At 44.5% G+C, this 20,129-nt stretch overlaps 1 protein-coding gene across 4 annotated transcripts in view; it reads left to right on the plus strand.

Moving 5' to 3' along the window:
* The first annotated feature begins 549 nt into the window (after window positions 1-549).
* The window catches only part of LOC132380994 (plasma membrane calcium-transporting ATPase 1-like), a 344,539-nt gene continuing 324,959 nt past the window's right edge, over window positions 550-20,129 (plus strand). For 2 of the 4 annotated variants that reach the window (XM_059950036.1, XM_059950039.1), the window contains exons 1-2: window positions 550-696; window positions 15,182-15,358. The gene's annotated coding sequence lies outside the window, so the exon portion shown is untranslated. Of the gene's footprint in view, window positions 697-15,181; window positions 15,359-19,736; window positions 19,796-20,129 lie in introns of those variants that run through there. The other 2 variants (XM_059950041.1, XM_059950037.1) reach the window with 2 other exon arrangements.

Genomic DNA, 20,129 nt, shown 5'->3' on the forward strand with positions numbered 1-20,129 from the left:
CACCCACACTTGGTCTCACTCATCATCTGCCAGCTTGTACTCCTTCTCCTCTCCCCCAGCCTCTTGTCCTGGATTCTTCCTCCTTCCTTCCCCATCCTGACGAAGGGTCTCCACCCGAATCATTGACTGTTTATTCCCCTCCACAGATGCTGCCTGACCTGCTGAGTTCCTCTAGCATTTTTAGGGTGTTGTTCTGGATTTCCAGCATCTGCAGAATCCCGTGTGTTTATGGATCATCTAATTCTTTGTGCATCCAAAGCCTCCTTGAGTTCTTTTCCAACGACATCTCTCTCCCCCTTAAAAAAAAGCAGTGATGCATCTTGTCTCTCACATTGAGAATTCCATGTCCCAACAGCATTCTGCATTGAGAAAATTATCTTTTGTTTCTGTCGATTGTCTCGAATGCATGCCCTCTAGTGGAAATCATCCCTTCCTCCGCTCCTTTCAGCAAAATCCCTGACATCACTGACTGGATCACACTGGCTAATTCCGGCGATTCCAAGCCAGAACCGTTGGCATTCAGCCACCAAAGCTATACTACGTCTGGGACTCCCATGCCACACATGATCAGCTGCAGAAGTTTTGCATATTGACAAGATTTCGAAAGGCTGAACTGAAGTGAATCAGTTCTGACACAGAAGCTCGACACCCTGCTAATTTTACGGACTATTCTATGGCTTAGGAGCTTTGAGAAAAGTAAGTAACTTTTCCTTTATTATTTCACTTTAGGTTAATGTGGTTAATTATTTGTTTTATTATTAACTTGACTTTATTATTTTTAAATTTTAGTACTCTTAAAATGAAAGCCACGCCAAGGTAGCATAGGTGTTAGCGCGAGACTATTGCAGTTCAGGGCGTCGGAGTTCGGATTCGATCCTGTAAAGAGCCTCTGTGCGTCCTCCCTGCGGAATGCATGGGTTTTCCCCCAGATGCTTCCACACAGTTTAAAGGCGTGCCGGATGGGTCAGTTGGTCACTGTAAATTGTCCTGTGACTAGGTTGGGGTTAATCGGGGTTGTCGGGGGTTGCTGGGGTGTTGCAGCTCGAAGGCCCAGAAGGGCCTCCCCTGCACTTTATCACTAAATAAATAAAAAGACCTTGTGTGTTTTGATGTTTTGATGTCCATGTGACAAAAAAACTAAAGGTAATATGCTAATTTATTTTTGCTCCAGATTCCAGCATCTGCAGTCTGTTGTGTGTAAACATTAATCCTCTATTATTACTCAGCTCCCTACAGATCACTGATTGCAGAGATGAGAAGGAATTTCTTAACCTGGAGGGTAGTGAATCTGTGGAATTTATTGCCACAAATGGCTGTGGAGACCACGTCATTGGGTATATTTAAGGCAGAGGTTGAGAGGTTCTTCATTAGTCAGGTTGTTAAAGGTTATGGGGAGAAGGCAGGAGAATGGGGTTGAGAGGGATATTAAATCAGCCATAATCGAATGGTGGAGCAGACTCAGTGGGCCGAATTGCTTAATTCTGCTCGCATGTCTTATGGTCTTTGTGGTAAACTATGTGTATACCTGTCTGGACACGCCCCCCCCACCCCCTGCTGACTGCTCCTGTGGCTCCTCCCACAGACCCCCGTATAAAGGCGATTGGAGGCACTGCTCCTCCCTCAGTCTCCAGGATGTCGTGGTCACGTTTGCAGCTAATAAAAGCCTATCTTTTGCCTCCTGTCTCCGAGAGTTATTGATGGTGCATCAGCCTTAAGGTCTAATGTTTTTAAATTATTTTTATTTGCCTTTGTATTGTTTAATATTCAAGTTCAAGTTTATTGTCATGGGCATTCGTACCCAAGGTATAAGTCAATTCGTCCATAAGACCACAAGACATAGAAGCAGAATTAGGCCATTCAGCCCATCAAGTCTGCTCCACCATTCCATCATGGCTGATTCCGGATCTCATTCAATCCCATATATCTGCCTTCTCGCCACATCGTTTGATGCTCCAAGTGATCAGGAAACGATCAACTTCCGCCTTAAATATACACACAACTTGGCCTCCACTACAGTCTGTGACAGACCATTCCACAGATTTACTACCCTCTGGCTAAAAAAAATTCCTCCTTACCTCTGTTCTAAAGGGTCGCCCCTCAATTTTGAGGCTGTGCCCTCTAGTTCTGGATACCCCCGCTGTAGGAAACATCCTCACCACATCCACCCTATCTGGTCCTTTCAACATTCGGTATGTTTCAATGAGATCGCCCCCACCCCAGCATTCTTCTAGTCAAGTTTATTGTCATTTAACTATATACATATATATAGCATATATGACCATATAATGTACATAGAAATGATACAACATTTCTCCGAAGAAGGGTGCAAAGCTCAGTAGTAAGCATAACACACATAACTTATGAAGGTAAGGATAAAATCACAGGTGAATCACACATAAATAACAAACTAAAATGCATTAATATTAGATATTGTAAAATACAGAACAGATTTACCAGTGACACGTCGAATACAATACAGCAGGGAGTTCAGAAGCCTAATGGCCTGGGGAAGAAAACTGTTTCCATCTTGACCGTTCTTGTTTTTATGCATCAGAGTCTGCTGCCTGATGATAAAAAGTCAAAGAGGATGCTGGATGGACGGGTGGGTGGGATCCTCAATAATACTAAGGGTGCTGCATGTGTAGCACTCCTGGTAAATGTCCCTGATGGATGGTAGGGAGACCCCTGTGATCCTTTCAGCTGTTCTCACAGCCCTTTGTAGGGATTTCCAGTCCGATGCCCGGCTGCTCCCACACCAGATGGAGATGCGACTTGTCAGGACGCTCTCAGTGGTGCTCCTGTAAAACGCAGTGAAGATGGGGGTGGGGGGAGCCTCGCTTGCCTCAATCTCCTCAGGAAGTGGAGGCGCTGCTGCGCCTTCTTGTTCAGCGAGGTGATATTAAGGGACAAGGTGAGGTCATCCGTGATGTGAGCTCGCAGGAACATGATGCACTTAACTCTCCCTACGGACGAACCATGTACTCGCAGGTTCATGTACCATTTACGCACATGGTTCATCTGCACCCCCCTGAAGTTTCATAGCATGAAACTTTCATACCACGAAAATTTGCTTTCGCAGCATTAACCACATGACAAATTGAAATTCCATAAATTTAAACTAAAATAAATTCTGCATTATTTTCACAACAGGATAAACAAAAATAAACATAATGATATTAGTGCAAGTTGAGGGAGACATAGGCCAAGGTGTAATTGGGGTTTATCAGGTAGATTCAGGAACGTAATGGCAGTGGAGAAGAAGCTGCTGGTGAACCTTGAAATATGGGTCTTTAGGCTCCCCTATCTCCTGCCTGATGGCAGCATCAAGGAGAAATGTCTCTGAATAGGAAGAGTTATTGAAAAGCCATTAGAAATCACACACAGCTTTTACGTTGAGCAAAACATGGGGCAAAACACTAGCGTAGAAGTTAGCGTAACACTTTACAGCACCAGCGATTGCGATTGCAATCAGGGTTCAATTCCTGCCGCTGCCTGTAGGGAATCTGTACGTTCTCCTCATGACCACTTGGGTTTCCTCCCGGTGCTCCGGTTTCCTCCCACAGTCCAAAGGCGTACAGATGAGGGTGAGTGTGTTGTGGGAACCCTATGTTGACGCCGAAAGCATGGCAACACTTGAGGGCTGCCCCCAGCACATCCTTGGACTGTGTCGGTCTTTGGCGCAAAGGACGCGCTCCACTGTATGCTTCGATGTACGTGTGACAAAAAAAATTAATCAATCCAGACACATTTTTCCAGGGCAGAATTGACTAATATGAGGGGGTATAATTTTAAAGCGATTGGAGAGAAGTGTAGAGGGGGATATCAGAGGTAGGTTTTTTACACAAAGAGTGGAGGATGCGTGGAATGCACTGCCAGGGGTGGTGGCAGAGGCAGGTCCTTTAGGAACATTGAAGACACTCTTAGATAGGCACATGGATGATAGAAAAATGGAAAACTATGTGGGAGGGAAGGGTTGGATTGATTACAGCTGAGTAAACGGCCAGCACAACATCATGGGCCGAAGGGCCTGTATTGTCACATTCTATGTTCCAGATTACAGGCCAGCTTTGTTGTTGACCTTCTCAATTAAGTGATTATTAATTGAACACTACTGCTTTGAAAAGGTTATTTGCATTATCCAATTGGTTACTTGTCTAAATAGAGCAGAGGACCTGAGAAGTGCTGTACTTGACTGGGATTGCACCACATTGTGGGCCGATGGGCCTGAATTGAGCTGCATTATTCTATGTTCTATGTAATTACAATATGAAAGCTTCCTAGTTACATGTATTGATTACTTTTTTTTCCAGTTGCTTTTTGAAAATGAGTTCAATTTGCTTTGGTGGACATGTGAGCAGAGTAGACCTTTACATCATTGTTCTGGTCTAGTGAGTGCAAATTTTTTTCCACTTCAGTTGTTTTGTTTATTTACCTGCCCTCAAAAATAAATAAAATTTTATTTAATATTTAATGACCAGGACTCCCATTTTTTGCCTTGTTTTCCCAAGACCTTAGCTTTGAAGTTGGTCATACCACAAAACTGTGCTCCTAAAGCCATAACCGAGCTGGCCGGTGGTGTAGTGATATCAGCACCGGACAGTGAGGCAGGTGATTCTGGGTTCGAATCCGGCCAGTTCCTTGCACACTTTCTGGCTAGCAACTCGGCCTCGCAATAAAACGGACAAAAAGCTAAAGAAACGGCAAGGCTGCCGCCCGATGCGCCACAAGATGAAGAGGGGAATATCCGTGAACCCATAATCCCCTCCAAGAGGACACAAACTTGTATGGAGGCTTGTGTGCTTCAATGACCCAAAGAGTTATGTTGGCTGGAGTCAGGGCCTTGTGCTTTGGCTTTTGGTACCGTCACCCATGCCAAACAGGTCACAGGGTAGAAGTCAGACTAAGAGTTCAGGGGTTCAGCTCAGGGCTAACAACCCTGACTGGCCAAAAAAAATAATTGTTACTGAAACAGCAATGAACAACCCTTCTATACAAACAGAGATGGAGCACCTTGATTGTTGTCCTGTGGCGACCCATTTCCTAGCGTATCCGAACCGACTCACAATTAGATAGCCTACGGGGGTTTGCGAGCACAGAGCTTTGGAGCCTCTGCGCCATGGGGGGCCGGTTGACAGAGGCTTAAAAGTGAGGCTGAAGTTTTCGAATAAAGTTTTTTCCTTCGACTGCAGTTACCGACTCCGTGTCGTAATTTTAGCGCTGCGTGTAGCACACCGCTACAGTCCTAAACACCAGCGGAGTAACAGGCAGTGAGTAAAGCTATAATCCAGATCATTAACATAGGTAGTGAGAACAATTTCCTTGTTTCCAGAGGAGCAACATTGTTCCCATCAGATCAGTCCTTGAACTTCCCATCTCACTGCTCCCTAAACTACCAATCACTTTAGATTTATCATTATTAATAATGCACTTTATCAAACAACTAAAGGAGCTCTTGGCACAAAAATGTTCAGACAATGGTGTCTTTTTTAGGTGTTAGTAAGTAACACACTGAGTAGTAATATTCTAAAAAATTCTCTCATGTAACTATTTAAATTATGCAATTAATCCCTTTGATTCACTTTCAAACTCCTCCACTTTATTGTCTCTGTTTTTTGTTGTGTATTTAAAATTTCACATATATATTGATGAAGCATGCTTCTTGGTTTAAATAATTCATTATGGGTTATATGTAAAATAGAAGAATCGCCTATGTCAAGATGCTGCCATGTGATACAAGCACGCCTCGCTTGAAGTAAACATGAAGTTACACCCATATTTCAGACTCCCTTGTCTTCCTTTGAATTACTTTAATGCTTTGAAGTCACAAAACATAGCAGTTTTGTCTTTAATAGTGTTTGAATAATTGGAAATGGCCCTGTGGTCTATCACCCGTGATATTTGTGGGTTGTATTTCACTGGCAAAGGACTTCTGCCTATTTTTTTGTTGAGTTTCATTGGTCCTTCTTGTGCTAAATACACTTGGTAAATTGGTGAATTGGTTTATTATTGTCATGTGTACCGAGGTACAGTGAAAAACTTCGCACCCATCCTTGCAAATCATTTCACCACTACAGTGCATTGAGGTAGAACAGGGGGAAACAACAACAGAATGTACAATTAAGTATTACAAAGAACATAGAATATTACAGCACAGTACAAGCCTTTCAATGTTGTGCCAACCTTTTAACCTTCTCTAAGACCAATCAAACCCTTCTCTCCTACGTAGCTCTCCATTTTTCTATCATCCATATGCCTGTGTAAAGAATCTCTTAAATGTCCCATTGCCATCCATACGAGTCATTTCATCACATCGGTACATCGGGGTAGTAAAAGGGACAACAGTGAAAGAATTGTTGGAGAGGGGTGGTGTTGGAGTGGTCTGGCATAGGCTCAGCAGGCTTGGGGAAGAACAGAGTTGGACAAGCGCAGACGCAGGGTCGAAGTAAGTTTCCAGTAAGTTTATTTGGATACTATTGGGGGTTGATGATCTACCAGAAAGAAGTTAGAGCAAGCAGGTCTCCAGCACTGAGTCTGGCTTTATGACTCAGAAGGGAAGGGGGGAGAAGAGGTGAGCCATAGTGATAGCAAGTTCGTTAGTTAGGGGAACAGCTTGTTACCTCCTGGATGCTAGGGTCAGGGACATCTTCAATCGAGTCCACAGCATCCTTAAGTGGGAGGGTGACCAGCACGAGGTCATGGTCCACGTTGGTACCAAAGGCATGGTAGGATGAGTGTTTTAGGTGTTAAGCTAAAGGACAGAATCTGCAGGGTTGCGATCTCAGGTTTGCTACCCGTGCCATGTGCCAGTGAGGCCAGAAATAAGATCATCCAGTTTGACAGGTGGCTAGGGAGATGGTGTAGGCGGGAGGGTTTCAGATTTTTGGATCACTGGGCTCTCTTCCAGGGAAGGTGAGACCTGTACAGAAGAGATGGTTTGCATCTAAACTGGAGGGGGACTGATATCCTAGCAGAAAGGTTTGCTAGCGTTGCACGGGGATTTCAAATTAGAGTTGCAGGAGGATAGGATCAAGTGTGCCAGAACAGATGGTGGAGTGGTTGTGGAGAAAGATGTTGTTGAGCCTACATACAAGGTCAGGAATCAAAAGGTTGAGCATGGTGGGACTAATGGTGCATATATTTCATTGCAAGGAGTACTGAAGGAAAGGTGGATGAGCTTAGGGCATGGATCTATAATGTTGTAGATGGAATTATAAAGTTGTAGCCATTCGTGAATTAGTTGCTGGAGGGGCAGACCTGGTCGAGATACTGAGATTCTGTTGTTTTAGACATGACAAAGTGGGAGGGATTAAAGGAGGAGAGGTGGCATTACTAGTCAGAGAAAATGTCACGGCAGGGCTCAGTCAGGACAGACTGGAGAGCTCGTCTAGTGAGGCTTCATGGGTAGAACTGAGGAATAAGAGAGGTATATAGACCATCCAATAGACCACAGGATTTAGAGGAACAAATTTGCAGAGAGATCGCAGACTGTCACAAGAAACATACTGTTGTGATAGTAGGTGATTTTAACTTCCCATATTTTCACTGGGGCTCCCATGCTTTGAAAGGGTTGGATGGGAAAGTGTTTGTCAAATGTGTACAGGAAAATTCCCTTAAACAGCACACAGTAGTCCCAACTAGAGAGAGTGCAATTCTAGACTTCCTATTGGGGAATGAGACTGGGCAGGTGACAGAAGTTTGTATGGAGGAACACTATACAGCTAGTGATCAGACTGCCATTAGTTTCAAGGCAGTTATGGAAAAGGATAGGTCTGGTTCTCAGGTTGGACCTCTGTTTACACTACCCTGCTATCACGGACACCCTGTGCAATACTACATTCACTTCTTAACTGGATGGTGTGAATGTTCTCCCATTACAGTATAATATTATGGTAATTCTTGCATTACCATTTCATCAGTGTGAACTTGGAAATTGTGTAATCTTTGACTTGTACTTCTTATTTTAAAGTAACTTATTTTTTATTCTTTCTTACTTCTCTTCTAATATTTGTGTAGCTGTGAACTTGTAATGTTACTGTGACACTGTATTGGGATCAATAAAGTATCTATCCATCTAAATTGGAGAAGGGCCAATTTTGATGGAATCTGCAAGAATCTGGTAAGTGTGGATTGGGAACAGGCTGTTTTCTGACAAGGCATACTTGGTAAGTGGGAGGCCTTGAAAAGTGAAATCTTCAGAGTACAGAGTCAAAAAAAAAAGAGATAAGGATAACAGGTTTACAGAACCTTGTTTTTCGAGAGATATTGAGGCCCTGGTTAAGAAAAAGGAGGTGCGTAGCAGGTATAGGCTGGCAGGAACAAATGAGGTACTTGGGGAGTATCAGAAATGAAAGAGGACATCTAAGAAGGAAATCAGGAGGGCTAGAAGGAGACATGAGGTTGCTTTAGTAGAACGTGAAGGAGAATTCTAAGAGATTCCATAGATACATAGATATGTTAAGAGCAAAAGGATAGCAAGGGATAAATTTGGTCCTCTGGAAGATCAGAGTGCTAATTTATGCATGGAGCCAAAAAGATTGGGGGGGGGGGGCAGTTTCTTAAACGGATTTTTTTAAATCTTTATTTACTTGGGAGACAGACACAGAGACTATAGATGTGAGGCAAAGCAGTAGTGAGGTCATAGACCCTATCCTGATTACAGAGGAGGAGGTGCTTGCTGTATTCAGGCAAATTGGAGCGGATAAACCCCCAGGCCCTGACGAGGGTGGGGGGGGGGGGTTCTCATTCCTGTGAAAGGCAAGTGAGGGGTCATAGCTTAGATGTTTAAACTTCTTTAGCCACGGATGAGGTGCTGGAGGATTGAAAGACAGCTAATGTTATTCATTTGTTTAAGAAGGGCTCTGGGAAATTATAGCCCGGTGAGCCTGTCATCAATTGTGGGTAAGTTTTTGGAAATTATTCTAAGAGACTAGATATATAAGTATTTGGACAGGGACTGATTAGGGATAGACAACATGGCTTTGTGTGCGGTAAGTCATGTTTAACCAATCTTGTAGAGTTTTTTGATAAAGTTGCCGAGAAAGTTGATGAAGGCAAGGCAGTGGATGCTGTCTGCATGGAGTTTGGCAAGGCCTTTGACAAGGTCCTGTATGGGAGGTTGGTTGAGACAGTTCAGTCACTTGGCGTTCAAGATGAGGCAGTAAACTGGATTAGACATCGGCCTTGCAGAGAGAGTGGTTGCCTTTCTGCACAGAGGCTGTGAATAGTAATGTGCTGCAGCGATCAGTTCTGGGTCCATTGCTTTTGTCATCTATATCAATGATCTGGATGATATGGTAAACGGGATCGGCAAATTTGCGAATACCAAAATTGGGGGTGTAGTGGTCAGCGAGAAAGACTATAGAAGCTGGCAGTGGGAACTTAAACATGACAGATGGAATTTAATGCAGACAAGTGCAAGGTGCTGCACTTTGGCAGGACCGACCAGTGTAGGTCTTACGCAGCGAATGGTTGGGCTGCAGAAGGATTATGTTATTTTTTTACAATCACTCTAAGTTGATCTGCTGTTTGTTATGCATTTACTTGCATGATGGGATATTGCACTATGAACTGTTGATTAAGTATGTCCTTGTATCCCATCTCAGTCTCAAGTTCTGTTACTCAATAATATACACACATGATGAATGTGTTTACTTCTAATGACCATTTCATGCGTGTCTTTCTTCTCTTAACTGCTTGAGTGGTCTCAGTTGTAAGTGGAACGCTCCCCTGAGAAACACTTGTGGCAGTCGCAGTCTGTGGTGCTGGTGGACTACTTTGCATGCTGGCTGTACCTTTTTTGCATTTCCCAGTGCCTGCCCGCCTATTCACCAGGGCACCACTTGTTATTAGCATTCTTATTTTTTCTCAGCTCAAGCTGGTAAAACCTGAGGCACAGGCATAGCTCAGCCTCAATTTCTCAATTTCTAAGAATTTTCGGACTATTCCAGTGGTATTTAGTAACACAGGTTTATGGAGATGTACAGAAATATTGTTTTGTTAGCCTGATTGTTTAGTGCTATTATGTAGAGACTCTCTTCTTTCTCCTCTTCTCCTTCTCCCTCTTCTTCTTCTTCTTACTTTGTTTTTCTCTCTCTTTTTGCATTTCTTTTGCACATTGGCCATTTGCTTGACTTTGTCATGTGTGGGTTTTCATTGATTCTATCGTGTTTCTTTGTACTTACTATGAACGCCAGCAAGAAAATGAATCTCGTAGTGACATTTATACTTGACAATAAATTTACTTGGAACTTTGAAAACTTTTTTTAGTCTTTATATTTATTGCAATTGTGTATTTTTTCAAATGCATTCCAGTGTTTATCGGTTTATTTATTTCCTCTTTATACCTTTTATCCTCCACTTTATTTTTCTCGGCTACTTCTAAACATGGCAGGGCATTAACTTTAATCTTAAAAGTTTAAGTAGTTCTGCAATGTTTACTCTAAATGTTCTCTCAAAATATTTGTCAAGTATCTTATCTGTCAGCTTCTTTCCAATCTATTAGGCCTTGGCTTGTATTGAGCTCATTGGGATTTCCCTTCTGTTCTGATAATATCGTCAGTTGCTAAGATTGCTATTCCCTCAGTGCTTGCTTACATTGGAAGTAAAGTTCAAAGTACATTTATTGTCAGTGTAAGTTTACCATATACAACCTTGAGATTCATTTCATTTTCAGGAAAATAAAGCAATGCAAAAGAATTCATGAGGACTCATACTCAACAAAGACAGACAAATATCTAATGTGCAAACAGTGTTTAAAAAGTAAGGAATTAGTATTAAGAACATGAGCTGCAGAGTGCCTAAAAGTGAGTCAACAGTCCATGGAGTTAGTTTCACACCGAGGCTCACAACCCAATTCTGGTACAATAAGACAGTCTGCTAAAAGAACTCAGCTGTGGGAGGAGGAAAGTGGGGTGATGGAGCTGATGGAGTTTCAGGATGAAACTCTGCATCAGGACTGAGAGTGTAGAGGGGAAATTGTTCAGTATAAACAGAGAAGGGGGAGTAGTGTGACAGAGGTCAGAGGGGAACTGACGAACTAAGGAGTAGTCAAAGCTGCCCAATGTATCAAGGACACCAGCCTACCTGTCATCAAGGACGTATATACAGAAAAGTGCCAGGAAAAGGCCAGCAATTGATGAAGGATCCCACCCACCTTACTCATGGACTGTTTGTCCCACTCCCATCAGGGAGGAGGCTATGTAGCATCCACACCAGGATCACCAGACTCAAAAACAGTTACTTTCCCCAAGCAGTAAGGCTGATCAACACCTCCACCCACTAACCCACCCCTCCATACCCCAATCATCGCTTCCTGTCAGTCACTTTATGTACAGACTCTCCTGTGCCCAGCGTCACTTTATGGATGCAATCAGTCTATGTAGATAAGCTATCTGAAGTATTTATATTTATTGTGATTTCTTCATTACTGTGTTCTTTATCCTATTGTGTGTGTTCTTTTTTTTATGTTGCATCGGATCCAGAATAACAAATATTTTGTTGTCCTTTACACCTGTGTACTGGGACTGGCTTGAAGGGATCTTGAATTTTGAAGGAGGGGTGAAGAGTTGAAGATCAGGCTGGGTAGCGGAGGAGACAGAAGCTGATCTGCGATGGTTGGAAGTAGGTTAAAAAAAGGTGAGGTGGATCTCCTAGGAGGAGAGGAGGTGGAGAGAGAGAGACAACTTGGGGGTGATAAGCAGGAACACAGAGACTGGCAGTGCTGGATTCTAATAAAAAAAAATTTTTAAAAGCTTTATTTGTCACATTCACATTGAAACATACAGTGAAATGCATCATTTGTGCCAAATCAAATCAGTGAGAATTATGCAGGGCAGCCCACAATGATGCCACGTTTCCAACACCAACTTAGCATGCCCACAGCTTAGTAACTCTAACCTTTAAGTCTTTCGGATTGTGAGAGGAAATCAAAGAACTCCAAGGAAATCCAGGCGGTCATGGAGAAAAGGCACAAACTCCTTACAGATTGGAATCCAATCCCAAATCTAGAGTTGGTGCTGTAGAACATTGCACCAATGGCTACACTACTGCGTCACACATCAGTAAGAAGGGTGACACTGGGGTCATTAGGAGAGAGATGGAAGGCCAATAGAACCAGAACTACATGGGAAAGGGGCTAAAAGTAAATTCTACTCACCCTACATTGGATATTCTAGCCCTGGTCTATGGCACGAGTCAAGAGAGGTTCAGCTTCTTGGACTAGATTATCATACATTGAACTCTCCTCTATCTTCATTGATATAGAAAGAAAAAATAAATTGGAAATATATCTTACAAACATCCCAATGAAACTTCATCTGGCAATGACATTGCTCCTGAATTACTCCTCTTCTTAGCCAGATCCTTTCAATCAAGGAAGATTTCCTTCCACTGCAGTTCTGTGGGTTCCAAGGCCACCCTGGGATCCACAGATGGGTGAAGAGAAATGTGCTTGATGGGGTGGGTGGCAGATGGTGGGCTCCACCATTTTCTTAGGGTTTTTGAAATCAGCAGGACCATCTCAGATCCCAAGGGCAGCGCGGTAGCATAGCAGTTAGTGTATACAGCACCGGCAACCTGAGTTCAGTTCCTGCCGCTGTCTGTAAAGGGTTTGTATGTTCTCCCTGTGACCGTGTGTGTTTTCTCCAGGTGCTCTGACCTCTTCCCACATTCTGAAGACTTACGGGTTGGTACATTTACAGGTCACATGGACCTGTTACCATGCTGTATCTCTAAATAAATTAAGGATGCTTCTCCTCCATCTGATCGCAAGGAGGTCGTGCTGACATCTGTACACTCTATGAAGGTTATGGAGGTTCAGTTTGTCATCAAACTTCTACAAATGTGCTGCTGAAAGTATCCCGATTGATTGCATCATGGTCCAGTATGACAATGTGAATGGACAGGAACATAAGAAGCTGCAGAGAGCCGGACTCTGCCCAGTACGCTCCAGGCACATCCCTCCCCACCATCAGCGGTATCTTCAGGAGGCCCTGTCTCAGGAAGGCAATGCCTATCGCCAAAGATCCCCACCATCCAGGGCCATGCCCGCTTCCCACAGCTACCATCAGACAGGAGGTACAGAAGCCTGAAGTTCCACACCACCATGTTCAGGAACAGTTACTTCCCTTCAACCATTTAGTTCTTGAACAACCCTAATCACGACCTCAGTATGACAACACTACTCGGGCTTATACACCGTACTTTCCAGTCCAAATGAAGGGTCTCATCGCAAATTGTCAGCTGCTTATTCCTCTCCATAGATGAGTTCCTCCAGCATTCTATGTGTGTTGCTCTGATCACTTTGCACTACTATAGCTTTTTAAATTCTAATTATGTTCTTTCTTGTGTGATTTGTGTTTAAGTTATGTTTTACTTGGGAATGCTGTTTATCTGATACTCTGCACCTGTGCTGCTGCTGCAGACAAGTTTTTCATTGTACCTGTGCACACGTGAATTTGTGTCGATGACAATGAAATCAACTTTCTGGTCGCCCACTGCGAACTTGTTTATTATTGTCACTGGTACCAAGATGCAGTGAAAAACTTCTCTTGGTGTGCCATCCAGACAGATCATTTCATCACATCTGTGCAAGGGAAAAGCAAAAACAGAATGTGGGATAACGTGCTGCAGTTACAGGAAGGTGCACAGCAGGCAAACAGTAAGGTGAGAGGCTATAACAAGGTAGATTGTAAGGTGAAGAGTCCACTTCATCATTGTGGTGAACTACATATACCCGTCCGGACATGCTCCCCCACTGCTGAGAGAGTGCGCTACTGCACAGGATGGAAGTGAGCTGCACAGAGTTGTAAACTTAGTCAGCTCCATCATAGGCACCAGCCTCCGTAGTATCCAGGACTTCTTCAAGGAGCTGTCCTCAAAAAGGTGGCATTCAGCATTAAGGACCCCCATCACCCGGGATATGCCCTCCTCTCATTGCTAGCATCAGGAAGGAGGTACAGAAGCCTGAAGGCACACACTCAGCGATTCGGGAACAGCTTCTTCCCCTCTGCCATGAGATTTCTGAATGGACTTTGAACCCATGGACACTACCTCACTACTTTTTTATTTCTATTTTTGCATTACTTATTTAACTATTTAATACATATATACTTACCGTAATTTCACATTTCTTTTCTATTTTCATGTATTGCATTGTACTGCTGCCGCAAAGTTAATAAATTTCACGGTGTATGCCGGTGACATTAAACCTGATTCTGACTGACTTGCTGGGACAGGCATGTCCCTCTCTCACCAGGGTATGAGACGGACTACTCTCAGCCAGGATGAACCCATAGCCTCCACCACACTATTTTCCTCTATTTCTCATTACTTATTTGCGTTATATTTCTTATTGTAACTTATAACAATTTTTATGACTTGCACTACGCTGCTGCCGCAAAACAACACACGATTCTGATTTTGAGAAGTTTGGACAAGTACGTGGATGAGAGAAGCATGGGGGACTATGGTCTGGGTGAGGGTAATGGGATGAAGCTGGCATGGTGTAGATGGACTGAAGGGCGTGTTTCTGCACTGCAGTGCTCTATAACACTATAATGTGTGTATCAGGGAATGGGAGCTTATATAATTAGCTAGTTATCCTGATAACTGATACTTCTGAAAGCAGTATGATTCATCTCCATGGCGTAGGTTAGAATCACATGAGAGGTCACAAGGGTAGAGTGGACAATTTCATCCCTGTGGGTTATTATTGAATGAGTTGAGGTTCTATAAAAACTTCAGCTCTTATGTTATCGATCATTATGATTCAGTTTTGTAACTGGACTTGCTGGAACGTTAATGTTGGCACTTGACAATAAACAGTACAGGCTGTTCCACCCTTTGGTTATTGTTCATCTCTGTACTTTGCGCTGAGGACAGCTGATAAAATGGTGAGATGCTCTGGCTAAGTAATTAGTGGAAGCCTGTTCCTCTTTGTTGAAGGGGTCAAGAGGTATAAAACAATCAATGAGAGAATTAAGAGTGGTGTAAGGACAATCCTCTGTGTGGTGAGTGCAGTGCTCCCTCTAAGATGTGCACGTGTGCATGCGTGCACATCTTTTGCTACCAGCGCACAAAGGAGCTTAAACTGCACACCAAAGGTTGTCACCCTCTACCTCATTGGCATGTTAAGTATATTTCATGATCATACACAATCACATTTCTCCTTTCTGGTTTCTAGATGCGGACGGCATTGACGACGTGGAGTTTACGATGGTTTGTCTGGAGATTTCAGAATTGGCTTACTTATACAGTTTTTATTGAAGAAATTATTCGGTGCGCACATGTTATTGTCATTGGGAAGAGAATCGCACAGCACAAGATACTCGTGCACTCTGGCCATTAGAGGGGACATTGGGTGAGTGGTTGGACTCTGGACCCGCTGTATGGTGTCGGTGTCGGGTGAAGAGGTGGAGGGTAGTGTTGCACAGTTACATCACCAGCAACCCATGACCAGTCCAGCCGCTGTCTATAAGAAGTTTGAATGTTCCTCCTGTGACTGTGTGGCTTTCCTCTGGGAGTTCCAGTATCGGAATCAGGTTTATTATCACTGACATATGTGGTGGGGTGGGGGGGGGGGTACACGGTAGCGTAGTGGTTAGAGTAACACTATTACAGTGCCAGTAACCGGGGTTCAATTCCCATCACTGCTTGTAAGGAGTTTGTACATTCTCCTGGTGACTGTGTGGGTTTCCTCCCACAGTCCAAAGAGGTGTGGGTTAGTGGGTTAGTAGGTCACATGGATGTAATTGGGCAGCCTGGGCTCTTTGGGCCAGAAGGGCCTGGTACAGCGCTGAATCTCTAAATAAATAGTAAAGATGCAGAGGCAGAATCTACTCTGGTCTTCAAGAGGGAATTAGTCAGATTGACAGGTTTACAGGGCTGCCGAGAGAGTGAGAGTCAAGGGATAGAACTATAAAGGAAAAAGAGACTGCAGATGCTGGAAATCTGGAGCGACACACGATGAGAGGTTATATTCTCAGAATATGCAGTACACCACTTAGGACTGAGTTAAGGAGATGTTCATACAGAGGAAGGATATAAAAATTAATTTTATTTGTCACATGTGCATCAATGAATGGAGGGGTGGAGTTACTTCTCTACCAAAGGAGGTGTAAGGTGCTCCTTCCCTCTGGTAGGCTGCAGGTCACCCTGTTTAGCAACCCCCCCCCCCCCCAACCCGATCAGGGTACGGGAAGCCATGGGGGCAGGTGGTGGATGGTCGTTTGAGCAACTGGTGCAGATCACAAGTCCTGGTTATGTGACCACTGACACCAGGCAGACAGTCTCTGAAGAGTATTGATAATGGCTGGGGTCACCCGTCTTGTAAAGACACTGCCCAGAAGAAGGCAAAAGCAAATAGCTTCTGCAGAAAAATTTGCCAAGAACAGTCCTAGACCATTGTCCACCTCCGTCCTGCAACACGGCACATAATGATGATGTCATACGACACGGCACCTGATGATGAAGATGGTGCATGTCTAAACACATAGTGAAATGCTTAATTTGTGTCAAATCAATTCAGCGAGGACGTGCTGGGGGCAGCCGCACAGGTGTTGCCATGCTTCTGGTGCCAACATAGCATGCCCACAACTTATTAACCTTGCCCCCTTCGTCTTCTGGACTGTGGGACCGAAGCACCCGGAGGGAGCCTGCACGTTCACGTGGAGAGAGTACAAACTCCTTACGGTCAGCGGCGGGCGTCGAACCCTGATCTTACTGCTGGGGCTGTGAGGCGATGCGCTAACCACGTTGCTACCAAGCCACCCTTTGGATGGTGGGACGGCTGTGGAGACTCGGTCACTCAGTTCATTCAAAAGGGGATGCGAGGTGGAAGTGCCCGGAAATGGAGCCCAGGAAAAAGACCTGCCACAAATGGAGCAGCATCACAAGATGCACTGTAGGAGTGGATTTAGTCCATTCTTCCCATCGAGTCTGTTCTGCCAATCCACCATGCCTGATTTATTATCCCTCTCAACCTTATTCTTCTTCCTTCTCCCCAAAACCTTTGACACCCTTACTAACCATGAACCTACAAAGCATATCCAATGGCTTGGCTTCCACATCCATCTGTGGCAAAGATTTCCACAGATTCACCAGCATCCAGCTAAAGAAATTCCTCCTCATTTCTGTTCTAAAGGGATGCTCCTGAATTCCTAAAGCTGTGCTCTTCGGTCTTTGACTCACTAATGGAAGCATCTTCTCCACATCCCCTCTAGATGCAGGATTCACGATTCATTTCCAGTATACAGCCATAAAGGAGAACAAAATTATTGCTACTCTGGGTCTGATGCAGTAAAAAAAAACACAACATGTTAAAGACCACCATAACAAAGAAACACGATAAATATAAATAATAAGATAGTTTATATACGTTGGTTGATTGTATGTCTGTAAGGTGACACTAGGTAGAGTAGTGTCTGTACATAACATGACTTCCAGGAGATGATGGTTGGGGGTGTGGAGGGGGGTGAGTTAGTGGGTAGAGGTGTTGATCAGCTTACTGCTTGGGAAAAGTAACTGTTTCTAAGTCTGGTGGTCCTGGCGTGGATGTTACGTAGCCTCCTCCCTGATGGGAGTGGGACAAACCATCCATGGGTGGTAGGGTGGGTGGGATCTTCTGCACTTTCAATATTCAATAGGTTTTAATAAGACCCCCCCAACACCATTCTTCAATTTGCTTAAGTGACCAAATGGCAGGCTCCTGTTGCTTTTCCTTATACACTTCTTTCTTTCCACAGTCCCAGAGTCCAATAACTCAGAGACACATCTTCCTTCCAGTATAATGGTGACAAATTCTTCTATATCTTTCCCATTGTCTCATCCCAAGGAAAGCAGAGCTAGACGCCTCATTCTAAATGTGTTGCAGCCAATATTCTAAACGCATTTAACATCGCCTTCTTGCTTCCGTACTGCACTGCCCAAGCATTGATAAGTACATGAGATTCTGCTGATGCAGGAAACCCAGAGCAACACACATGAAACCGGGGAGGAACTCAGCAGGTCAGGCAGCATCTACATAGGGGAATAAACAGTTGATGTTTCAGACTGAGACCCTTTGTCTGGCATCTCTACTGAGAAACAATTTCAATTGGTACATTTAATGTCAGAGAAATGTATACAATATGCATCCCGAAATTCGTTTTCTTTGCAAACATCCACGAAAACCGATGAGTGCCTCAAAGAATGAATGACAGTTAAATGTTAGAGCCCCAAAGCACCCCCAGCTCCCCACATATAAACAGCTGCAAAGTATTTTTAAAGCAATTTCAGCATTGCTGGGACATTTATAAAGGAATCCTATACTGGATTTACCGGGACTGGAACAAAAGCTGGGAATGTTGAATCCCCTCATGCAACTTCCATGGAAAGAGGATCAGAATGGCTTTTTCCACACTTCTAGTTTCAGGAACAGCTTCCTTCGCCACCTACACAGCAGCAATCCTATTCCAGCAATGGAACACTGCGGTCCACCATTTGCACTACCACAGACCTGACTTGAATTCTGCATTTGCAGCACAGCCGTTACAGCAGTGTAATGGTTAACGCCACGCTATTACAGCTCATAGTGTTTTGGAGTTCAGAGTTAAAATCCCAGCACTGTTCTTGTAAGGAGTCTGTACGTCCTCCCCTTGGAATGCCTGGGCTTTCCCTGGGTCCTCTGGTTTCCTCCCACAGTCCAGAGACGTACCGGGTTGGTTCATTGGTCACTGTAAATTGTCCCGTGATTAGATTAGGGTTAATCGGGTTTGTCGGTGGTTTTTGGGGTGGCGTGGACTGAGGGGGTCTGTACTGCACTGTATTGCTAAATAAATAAATAAATAATAGATGGTGCTTTGTTCAGTCTTGTTCTTCACTCCCTTGTATAATTTATCTACTGTTTATGTATAATTCATGCTCAGTGTGCCATTGGAATCTGTGTGCTTGTGATGCTGCTGCAAGTTGATCTTTTATTGTGCTTACACCTCCGTGCACGGCAAACTCAATGTGAATGCTGCGGACACCTGGTATTATTTCAGCTATTGTGCATCTTAAAAGCTTTTAGTTTTAATTTATTTATTTTAGTATTTATTTTACTTATATGTTTCTGCACTTGCAAAATATCTTACTCCAATTTAATGCTGGGGATACTCAGCAGGACAGGCAGCTTCTATGGAGAGAGGAATAGACAACCTTCCAGGGCAACGACTTTAAATTAAACATTTTCCCATTGAAGGATAGGAATTTAAGATTAATAATTTAATTACTGAATATAAAATGAAATCAGCAGCCCCTTTCCACTCTCCAGCACAAGCCTTCGACCCAAGTGTCTGGATTTGACAAGGTTAAACTTCTCTAACACGAGTCCCAAGATTTTAACTTGTCTTGGTATCGCAAGGCATGCCGGAGACTGTAGTTCGCGGTGCAGCTCTGCGCTATCCAGTTACGCATGAGGACAACGGTAGTAAACTACAAGTTCCAGCCACCCTCACGCAGAGCGCATGCTCAGTCCGCCCTGCGCTTGAACTAATCCTCTTTTCTGCTTCAACCCAACTTGATGCCGGCCCCGGCGGACAGGCTGATCCTATTGGCTGCTTGCGCCAAGAGGCCCACTGTGTTGAGTGCTCATTCGCCAGTCCGCACGTCAATCCACCGCTCCACCCGCTCTCCCACCTTTGGAGTTGTTGGGGGGGGGTGGAGGTGGAAGAGGTAAAATACTGTCACCAAAGGCCGGGAGCGTGCAAATAGCCGGAGCTTTGCAACTGGGAAGGGGAAGCCGGTGCGGGGAAGACGTCGGAGGGGAGGGATAGCGGAGGTAAAGTTGGCCAATGGGGAGGGAAGGGGGCGGGGTAGCAGGGTTGGTTGCACGCGCAGGGCTCCGGCTGCGCTGACTTGCGGCGGTCGGTCGGTCGGTCGGGCGGCGGAGCGAGGGGACGCGGGGCTGACCGGGAGCCTTCGGACACCCGCTGGACACTCGCTCAGACACCCTCCCCACCCCCTCCCGTCCCACCACCAAAACCCCCCGCCCCCCCCAAGCCCTGGTGGGGAAGGAGCCGGGACTCGAACCATCCTTCTGCCACCCCCCCCCCTTAACCCTGGTGGGGAAGGAGCCGGGACTCGAACCATCTATCCGCTACTCCCCTGACCCT

The sequence above is a fragment of the Hypanus sabinus genome, chromosome 25 (assembly GCF_030144855.1).
Source record: "Hypanus sabinus isolate sHypSab1 chromosome 25, sHypSab1.hap1, whole genome shotgun sequence".
NCBI classification, from domain to species: domain Eukaryota; kingdom Metazoa; phylum Chordata; class Chondrichthyes; order Myliobatiformes; family Dasyatidae; genus Hypanus; species Hypanus sabinus.